Here is a 10,912-nt window from a genome sequence, read left to right as displayed (position 1 = left end):
AGTCAAACTTAACCTAATCACTCCCAACCACTCCCAGACTTACAGAACAATTACTTAGCTGCAGTGAGAGTTCCCCATACCACCAAAGTTTGAACCGTAAGATTATATGTGAGTGTTTCTGTTCACATCTGTATGTAAATATGCAGAGAGCACACTTTGCAAAGCTCTTTACCTATATTATTTGATGCTTCCCACACAGGTGTTCTTATCATTTTACAGGTAAGAAAAAAAGACCTGAAGATGTTGACTAGCTAAGCTCACGTAGCCAGGTGTTTCTGATTCCCAAGTCCAAACTTGATCAACTAAGCCACAATACCTGAAAGAGGTCATTGTTGTTATTCAGTCATGTCCAACTCTACTTGACCACATCGACTTTTTTCTTCATAGCCCTTTTTTGGCAAAGATACTGGAGTGATTTGGTATTTTCTTCTCCAGTGTGCCCTCCTTTTACAGATGAGGAACTGAAGCAAATAGGGGTTAAGTGACTTGACCAGGATCATATAGCCACTAAGTGTCTAAGGACAGATTTGAATTTGGATCTTCCTGACTCCAGGCCCAGCACTCTATTGCACCACCTAGCTGTCCTGGGTGACTATAGGCAATTCATTCAACCTCTGCCCTCCATAAAATGAGGATAATAATAGCACCTACCTCTCAAGGTTATTGTGAGAGTTTGTTTTTTTTTTTAATTGAGATACTTATAAAATTATTTGCAAACACTATAGAAATAGTAGCTCTTTATCTGCAAAGTAAAACTTGGGGATTTAATAAAATGTATATGGTAGTGGTTCTAGATAGTTGTCTAACCCCATCACAAAGAATATATTTGAGCCTCAGGACAACTCTTTGAGATTGATTTTACTTGTATTATCCCTATTTTATGGATGGGAAAGTTAAGTGACTGTGATGGCTACACAGTTATCAAGTACCAAAGGTAGGATTTAAACCCAGGCCCTTCCAGACAAGTCCAGTATTTTATTTAGATTTAGATTCTGTTTAAAGTTGAAAGAGGCTGCTGTAGGGTACCCTGGACCTGGATACACTATGCAGAATGAAGTAGCAGAGAAGCTGATTTAATAATAGGTGATCATCAAAATTGACACTGCTATATTTGATTTGGGCAGCTAGGTGACACAGTGTATAGAGTGCCTGGAGTCAGGAAGACTCCTCCCAAGTTCAAGACCAGCCTCAGACACTTACTAGCTGTGTGACCCTGGGCAAGTCACTTCACCCTGTTTGCCTCAGTTTTCTCAACTGTAAAATGAACTGGAGAAGAAAACAACAAACCACTCTAGTACCTTTGCCAAAAAAAGTCCATGGAGTCATGTAGAGTCTGATGCAATTGAAAAATGACTAAACAACAAATATTTGATTTTGGGAAAAAAGTAAATGTACCCTGAGGTAGAGGTATATGAGGTCAGAACAGTACATTCATCCCATTCACCTGTCCGTTGGACTGCAGTTCATTACATAGATAAGTGTTTGAAGGGGCCCAGTCATCATAAGTGAGTAATTCATTTGTGGAAATTTTGAGAGCTCATTGTGAGACCTTGCTGGTAGGCTAGGGGCGAATCAAACTTCAGGGCTCAGTAGAGTGATGTCTTTTGGGAAGGAAGGCAATTCCAAGTGGTTCAATAGATAGAACACTGGATTTGGAATCAGGAAAGCCTGAGTGTGAATCCTGCCTTAGACACTAGCTAGTGACCCTGGGCAAGTCACTTAACTGCTATTTGCCTCATTTCCTCATCTGTAAAATGGGAATAATAATAGTACCTTCCTCAAAGGGTTGTGAAGATAAAATGAGGAAAGCATTCTGTAAACCTTAAAAGTGCTACATAAATGCTAGCTATAATATTATTATTCTGCCTTTAACTCAGCAAAATTCAATGTAAAAACATTCAGTGCCTACTATACATAAGGTACCATGCTAGGTTCTGGGAATACAAAGACAATAAAACAATCTACCCTCAAAATTTTATGTTTTACTCAAAAGTTCTGCCTCTGCTACCAATAATTTTGAAATTCCTATTTCTGATCACAACCTCCTATCTGTTCATTTCTCCATATGCCTATTCCTTCCTAAACATGTCATCCACCATTGTTATAATCTCCCCAAACTCCACCTTTTCATGAGTTCCCAAATCATCACCTTTCAGTCTTGATCACAAAGTTTTTGCTGTTTAGTCATTTTTCAACCATGTCCCACTCTCTGAGGAAAGAGACTAGAGTAATTTGCATTTCCTTCTCCGGCTCATTTTACAGATGAGGAAACTGAGGCAAACAGGGTTAAGTGACTTGCTCAGGGTCACACAACTAGTAAGTGTCAGGCCAGGACACTTTGAGCTCAGGAAGGAGTCTTTCTGACTCCAGGTCCAGTACTCTATCCACTCTACCACCTAGCTGCTGCCAGATCATAAAATTAGCCAGTCTAACTTTATGCTGTCCTTTGCCCTTGAGTTCCTTGACTTATCAGTTATTGATACTCAACGCCTTCTCAACTCCCTCAGTTGCCTCTCCCCTCTAATTGGAGGCTGTTGTCCTTTGTTTTAGAAGAGGACCACAATTACATCACTGTGCTAGAGTCAAGTTTTAGTGCGTCCAACTGTGGCTGATCAGACCAGTATAAGCTCTGAATGTTCCACCACACAAATAGTCCATGTGAACCTTTGGGGTGGATTCTCTAAGTTTGTATATTTTGCATTTCTCTTGTGCTATTTCAAGTCTACTTTGCTCATAGAGCACAGTACCTTTTCTGATGTGGGCACGCCATGCTGAGCAGTCCTATGCCAGTCTCTCCCATGTCACACAATCAATTTCAAAATTCTTAAGAGAGAACTTGAAAGTGTCCTTGTATTGCTTCTTCTGACAACCATGTGAATGCTTGCCCTGTATGAGCTCTCCATAAAATAGTCTTTTTGGCAAGCATTCGTTTTGCATTTGAACAATGTGGCCAGCCCATTGGAGCAGACTTTGAAGAGTTTGAATGCCTGGCAGTTTAGTTCAAGAAAGGACCTCAGTGTCTGGTATCTTATTCTGCCAGGTGATCTTCAGAATTCTTCCTGAGACAATTCAAATGGAAGCCATTCAGTTACCTGGCATAGTGCTACTAGACTGTCCAAGTTTCACAAGCATAAAACAAAGAGGTCATCACAATGTCTCTGTAGACTTCAGTTTGGTAGTCAGTCTAATACCTCTTCTCTCCCACACTTTTCCTTCGGACCCTCCCAAACACTGAGCTAGCTCTGGCAGTGCATGCCTCAACCTCATTTTCAATGTGTACATCCTTGGAAAGTACACTAACTACCAAGGTAAGTGAACTCATCCACAGCATTCAAAACTTCTCCATTTGCTGTAACCAATGGTTCCACGTATGGATGAAGTGGTGGTGGCTGATGGAGCATCTGTGTTTTCTTGGTGTTAATTGTTAGACCAAAAACAGCACAAGCAGCAGAGAATGGATCCATACTTTCTTGCATCTCAGCTTCAGAGACTGCATTGAGTGCACAATCATCTGCAAACAGATATGCACCAACACTTCCTCAACACTTCTGATTGGAGGGCTGAAGGGTGGAGCACTGATCTCCCAAAGCCTTCCTTTAGAGGACTAAGCCATCACCAGTCTTCTTGACCTTTGTTTTGCCACTGGACTTCCATGACTCTAGAGGAGTGAGTGAGACTGATGTTTTTGCAAAGCTCTGACTCAGTTATATCCAATTCATTCACAAGTCAAGCATCACCTTCTTGATGTCCTCTTCCAGAATGAAGGAATGACAACAACATCAAGAGGTCAGTACTTTCCAGGTAACTCCACTTTCCATCAACAGCTCTTCTCAGTTTCAACTCCACAAAACACAAACTCCACAAAACTCCTTTCACCTGGTACCCTCTGGTCTCTCCCCCTTTTCAGCTTCCTTTTTTTTTTTTGTCTTCTTCCATTAGATAGTAAGCTCTTTGAGGGCAGAGGCTGTCTCTCTTTTTCTTACTTATATCCCTGGCACTTAACACAGTTCCTAGAACATAGTAGGCACCTAAACACTTATTTAATTGAATCTTTGTCCTATCTATGCTTGTCCCTTTCCAGAACCCAACCCTAGATAAGTCCCACCATCTCTACCTGCAAGATGCTAATGTCCAATAGAAGAAGTCACACAACTGGGCTGACCGGATCCACCATAAGTTTGTGTTATGTGACTTCTGTCCTTTACTTGACCCTCATTGACTCTGTTCCATTTCTCTCAGCAACTGTTAGGGACAGGTGTGATGAAAAGAGTGCTGGGCCTGGAGTCAGGAAGACTCATCTTCCTGAATTCAAGTCCAGCCTTAGACACTTATTAGCTGTGTGACCCTGGTCAAGTCACTTAACCCTGTTGGCCTCAGTTTTCTCATCTGTAAAATTAATACAATGTTTCTAAATGTCGCTTTCCCCCTCAATCATTTCAGCCAATCTGGTAGGTATAAAATGATATCTCAAGGTTGTTTTAATTTGCATCTCTCCAATCAATAATGACTTAGAACATTTTTTCATATGACCATAAATTGTTTTGATTTCTTCATTGAAAAACTGCGTTTTGACTATTATAAATAACAACATTAACTATAAAGGACATATGAAGAAAGATGCTATCTGCATTCAGAGAAAGAATTGATAAATAGATGTATAGAATAATGATGTATATATGTATATATATACATATATATGTATATGTATACCTATTTGTGTCTAATGTAGCCATCTCTAGGGAGGGGTGGGGAGAGGGAAGAGAAAAAAGGAAAAAAAAAGAAATTTGCATGATAATTTTATTATATATTTTAAAAGAATAGCAAGTTGTATATAGTAGATTTGCAATTTTGTGTGCAATCATCTTTTTTTATTATACTGTATTATGGAAATGTTTGTTTTATTCCATAAAAGTAAATGAATAAGAGAAAGTGAAAACAGTTTTTCCTGAGAAACTGACTATGAAAGGGAAGAGAGATATACAACAGACTTTAAAATTAACTTAAATTAAAAATATAAAATAAAGAAGGAAATGGCAAACCACTCCAGTATCTTTACCAAGAAAACCCCAAATGGGGCCACAAAGAATCAGACATGAAAGAACAACAAACAACAGCAACTCTTCTTCTTTCCTTGAGTCGCCCTTATCCCTCCCACTTAGCAAGGGGTCATGCCTCATACTTCACTTCACTGAAAAAATTAAGGTCATCCATAGATAGCTTCTTCTCTCCCCTCCCAACTCTACATTTCAAATAACCTCTACATTATACTTCACTCTATCTCTCCTTTGCTCCAGTCTTGGAGAAAGAGGTGGCTCTTTCTCTTTTCTCTATAAATTCTCTTTATAGATAGATAGATAGATAGATAGAAAATATATTTAGATAGAAAATATCTATATTTTATCTATGTATTTGTATATGGATATATATCTATAAATTTATTCTCTATTTCTCTATAAATGTCAACACAAATTACCTACTTGGAGACTTAATCCCATCTCCTATCCCCAAGAGATTGACCCATTCAATCTCCCCTCCCCCATTTTAATTTTTTTAGTCCCTTGGCTCATTCTCTACTGCTTACAAATATGCCCAGATTCTTAAACCTTCACTCAATCCCTCTGTCCCCTTAAAGTCCACTGTATATCTTTCTTTCCTTTCCTAGCCAGTCTCTTAGGAAAAACTGTTTTCACTTTCTCTTATTCACTTCTTAACCTCCTCCTTTTAAAATTTTTTTATAGTATTTTGTTTTTTCTAATTACACATAAAGACAAATTTTAGCATTCACTTAAAAATTTTAAGTTCCAAATTTTCTCCCTTCATGCTTCACTTCCCCACTCCCTAAGACAGTAAGCAATTTGATATAGGTTATATATGTGGTCATGTAAAACATATTTCCATATTAGTCATATTGTGAAAGAAGAAACAGACCAAAATGGGGTGGGGGAAATAACACAAAAAAATAAAGTGAAAAATAGTATACTTTGATTTGCATTCAGACTCCATTGGCACTTTCTCTGGATATTCCATTTTTCCTCAGGAATATTTTGAAATTGTCTTGGATCATTATATTGCTATGAACAGCTAAGTTATTCATAGTTGATCATCATACAATGTTGCTGTTACTGTGTACAATGTTCTCCTGGTTCTTCACATTTCACTTTGCATCTGTTCATGTAAATCTTTCCAGGTTTTTCTAAAATATACCTGCTCATCATTTCTTATAGTATAGTAGTATCCCATCACAATCATATTCCACAACTTGTTCAGCTATTCCTCAATTGATGTGCATCCCCTCAATTTCCTATTTTTTGCCACCACAAAAAGTGCTGCTATAAATATTTTTGTATAAGTAGGTCTTTCGCTTCCCCACCGCACCCCCTTATTTTAATCTCTTTGCGATACAGACCTAATATTGGCATTGCTGGATCAAAAAGTATGCACAGTTTGATTGCCTTTTGGCCATAAATCAGTGCTTAAATTTTTTCAGCCTAGCTTCTGACATTACCCAACTGAACCTGCTCTCTCCAAAATGACCAAATGATCTATTAGTTGTCAAAGCCAATGACCTTTTTTTTTTTAATCTTCATTCTTCTTAACCTCTTTGCAGCATCTATCACTGTTGACTACTGCCTTCTCTTGGAGATTGTTTTCCTAGGTTTGTGACAGTGTTCTCTCACATTTCTTCTGTCTGGCCACCCTTTCCCATCTAATGTGCTGGGTAAACCATCCATAACTTATCCCTTATATCAAGGTTCTGCCTTGTGTCCTCTTTTTCTTCTCTATAGTATATTTTGTATATCAGTATATCACCTTCCTTCGGTTTCAAATGGCATATATATATATATATATATATGTATGTATATATATATATGACAGATAGGGACAGAGAGAGAGAGAGAGATCTCCAAGCCATCTTTAATTCTTCCCTCTCTCTCTTCCCAACCCCTATATCTATTTAGTTGGCAAGTTTTCTCAATTCTACCTTCAGAATATCTTGCATCTATCTCCTCTCCACTCCTGGCCACCATCCTAATTTCAGTCTTCATGTATTGTCTGGACTATTGAAATAACCTCCTGATCAGCCTCTCTGACTCCAGTCTCTCCTCTCCAATGTACCCCTAACCTGATTTCCATGTTGATATTCCTAAAGCACAGTTCTGACCATATCACTCCCCTGCTCAGGAAGTTGCAGTGGCTCTTTCTAGTCTCTAGAATAAAATATGAATACCTCTATCTAGCTTGTAAAACTCTTCTGTCATATTACTCTCTATGAATTCTGCATTCTATCCAAATTATCTTCCTTCCTTTTCCTTATACCTGACATTTCATATACCTCCTGAGTATCTTTGCACTCCTTCCTCTTCCACCTGGCAGAAGGTCTAACTTTCTTCAAAGCTTAATCCAAGGGATGTGGAAGAATTGGGGCACTAATTCATTGTTGGTGGAATTGTGAACTGACCCAACTATTTTGGAGAACAATCTGGAATTATGCCCAAAGAGTTATTAAACTACCTATACCTTTTGACCCAGCAATGCCACTACTAGGTCTGTTTCCAAAGATAATTAGTCAAAAAGGAGAAGAACTTGTATGTTCTAAAATGTTTATAGCAGCTTTCTTTCTAGTGGCAAGGAACTGGAAATTGCAGGGATGCCCATCAATTGGGGAATGGCTGAACAAGTTGTGGTATATGATTATGATGGAATACTGCTGTGCTATAAGAAATAATGAGATGATTTTAGAATGGAAAAACTTGCATTAAATAATGAAGAGCAAAATGAGCAGAATCAAGAGAACACTGTACATAGTAACAGCAATATTGTTTTAAGAATGACTTTGAGCAATAAAGTTATTTTGACTAGTATAAATACCCAAATTAACAATAAAGGACATAGGAAGAAAGACACTATCTACATCCAGAGAAAGAACTGATAAATAGAAGTATGTATAGAATAATTTTACATATACATCTATCTGTGCCTAATGGTAGCCATCTCTGTGGTGGCAGAGGAGGAGAAAAAAAAGGCAAAAAAATAAATATTGCCAATATGGCAATGCTTATTTTATTCCATAAATTAAAAATAATTTTTAAAAAAAAGGCTTAACTCAAGAGCCACTTCCTATACAAAGTCTATCCTGATTGCTTCCCCACCCCCACAATTATTACTATCCTGCTCCCAAATTTACTTTGTATCTACTTTGTTTAATATTTTGTATTTGATCCTAAGCATATATATTCTCCCTCCCCCCCCACATCAGATGTAAGCTTTTCCAGGGCAAGAACTATTCGGTTTTTTGTCTTTTAATCCCCAAATCCTAAAAGTGTCTGACACAGAGTGGGTATTTAATGTTTGTTGAATGAATGAGTATTGGGGAGAAATAGTATTGCACAAATAAATAAAAAAGATGTATAAAGTAACAAAGTAATTTCATTGGGGAGCAAGCACTAATAACTGGTCATCAGGAAAAACCTTGTGTAGGAGCTGTGTTTTGATATTTAGAACAACTTGTACAAAGACAAGCAGGTGACAGATGAATGTTGTTCCTGAGAAATATATTCTAATTCAGTTTGCTGGAATGTCAAGTGTTTTACATGAAATGACTGTAAAAGTAGATGGGAACCTGATTGTGGGGGGGGCCTTTTATCATTTTTCCTAGAGGAAATAGGGAACCATTGGAAATTTTTGAGTAGAGGGAAGTCATAATCTGATTTGCTTCTGGGAAGCTTTTGCAACTGTATGGAAAATGGACAGAGGGAGAGACTCAATTAGGAAGTTATTGCAGTAGTCTAGTCAAGAGTCAATGAGGACATGAAGCAAAGTAGAAATTGTGAAAATGGAATAGAAATGATAGATTTGAGGGATGTTATGGAATTGGTGCACACAGATTGTGTGTACCACAAAGATTGGATATGAGGGTTGAGGGAGAGGGAAGAGGCAAAGATAACTTTGAGGTTTTGAACCTGGATCACTGGAAGAATGATGGCACTCTCAGGAATGGAGTTGTTTGAAAAAACAATGGATTTTTGGGAAAATATGAGTTCTACTTTAGACATGTTGAGCTTAAGATGTTTGTGGAACATCCAGGTAGAGATGTCCAACATGCAGGTGGTAACATGAAATTGGAGTTCAGAAGAGATTCATTTTTAGAACTGGAAACTGCAGGGGTGCCTATCAACTGGGGAATGACTGAACAAGTTGTGATATATGATTGGGATGGAATACTACTATGCTATAAGAAATGAGGAGCTCAATGATCTTAGAAAAACATGTAACTATTTGCCATTTTTTTCTACTATTCGCTATTTTTTTTTCTCCTGTTGAGTTTTGTTTTCTCTTTCTGGTGGTTCCTTCTATTGGTTCTAATTCTTCCTTACCAACATCACTAATGTGAAAATACGTTTAATAGGAATGTAAATATATAACCTATATCAGATTGTGTGCCCTCTTGGGGAGGGAGGGGGAGAAAAATTTTAAACTCAAAAGCATATGGAAGTGATTGTTGATAAATCAAAATAAATTAATTAAAAAGAAAAAAGAAAAGAAATAAATATTATTAACTGTATTTGTAAAAAAAACATAGAAAGACTTGCACAAAATAATGAAGAGCAAAATGAACAGAACCAAGAGAACATTGTATATAGTAACAGCAATATTGTTTTAAGAATGACTTTGAGAGAATAAATAATTTTGACTATTACAAATACCCAAATTAATTATAAAGGACATGTGAAGAAAGACATTATTTGCATTCAGAGAAAAAGTTGATAAATAGAAGTATGTATAGAATAATTTTACATATATATGTACATACACACACACACACACATATATACCTATTTGTATCTAATGGTAGCCATTTCTAGGGTAAGGGAGAAGGAAGATAAAAATTTACAATGATAACTATTATATATTTAAAAGGAATAGTAAATTGTACATAATAGATTCGTAGTTTCATGTACAAATCATCTTTTTTATTATATTATGTTATGGAAATACTTGTTTTATTCTTTAAATTAAAAATAAAATAAAAATTTTTAAAAGAAGCTCTTCTCTCTATATATACATATATTTATATGTGCATTTACATACACATAACATAACATATTGTGAATATATACATACATACATACATATATATATATATATTTGGGGGAAGTCATTCGCATAGATACCTTGAGCTTGCTCTTTCACATTCTTTGGCCTGTGAACCACAGAGTTTTGGGGGGAAAATGTCACAATGTATGGTTACTGCCTTGAAGTCCCAGTTTTTAAAGAAACAATGAGAGTCTTTTTGACTGCTACCCTCTAGCCTCTATTTGACTTAATCTTCTGTTTTGCTTTAAAAAGCCGAACTGAATTATGGCAATACTTCTCTGTGCTATGACTTATTATCATTATGTAGGTTTTATTATAAGCAAATCCCCATTGGCTATTTACAGCTAGGCTTACCTGGAGGGCCTAAGTTTAACATTCATTCCTAGAGTCTCATGATACAATGAATGCTCAGTAATTTGCATTGCATTAGGATCTTCCTCTTATTTACCATCAGAAATGGGTCAGGCCAACCATGACTCCAGAAGACTAATGATGAGACATTGCCTGACAGAGAGGTGATAGACCCAAAGTACAGAATGAAATAATTCATTTTTTTGGGCGTGGCAAATGGATGTTTTACTTAATTAGGCTTTTTTTTTACAAGAATTGTGGTTTTTTTTTTAATTTAGGTGAGGGTGTTCAGGATTTGGAAGAGAAGAAAGAACTAACAATAGTGTGACCAAAAAAAGAAGAAAAGAAAAAAATAGCTACAGTAATGAGCTCACATACCCTTAAGAGTATTGGTGCATATGTGGTCACTTATTCTGCCTATAGTGAAGCCAGCCTAGAGCCCAGGTCAGATACCTAAAGGCCAAAC

This window comes from Vombatus ursinus, unplaced genomic scaffold (genome assembly GCF_900497805.2).
Source record: "Vombatus ursinus unplaced genomic scaffold, bare-nosed wombat genome assembly UNPS02000580.1, whole genome shotgun sequence".
NCBI classification, from domain to species: Eukaryota; Metazoa; Chordata; class Mammalia; order Diprotodontia; family Vombatidae; genus Vombatus; species Vombatus ursinus.
The sequence above is the reverse complement of the archived record's forward strand: the minus strand, read 5'-3'. Positions refer to the sequence as shown.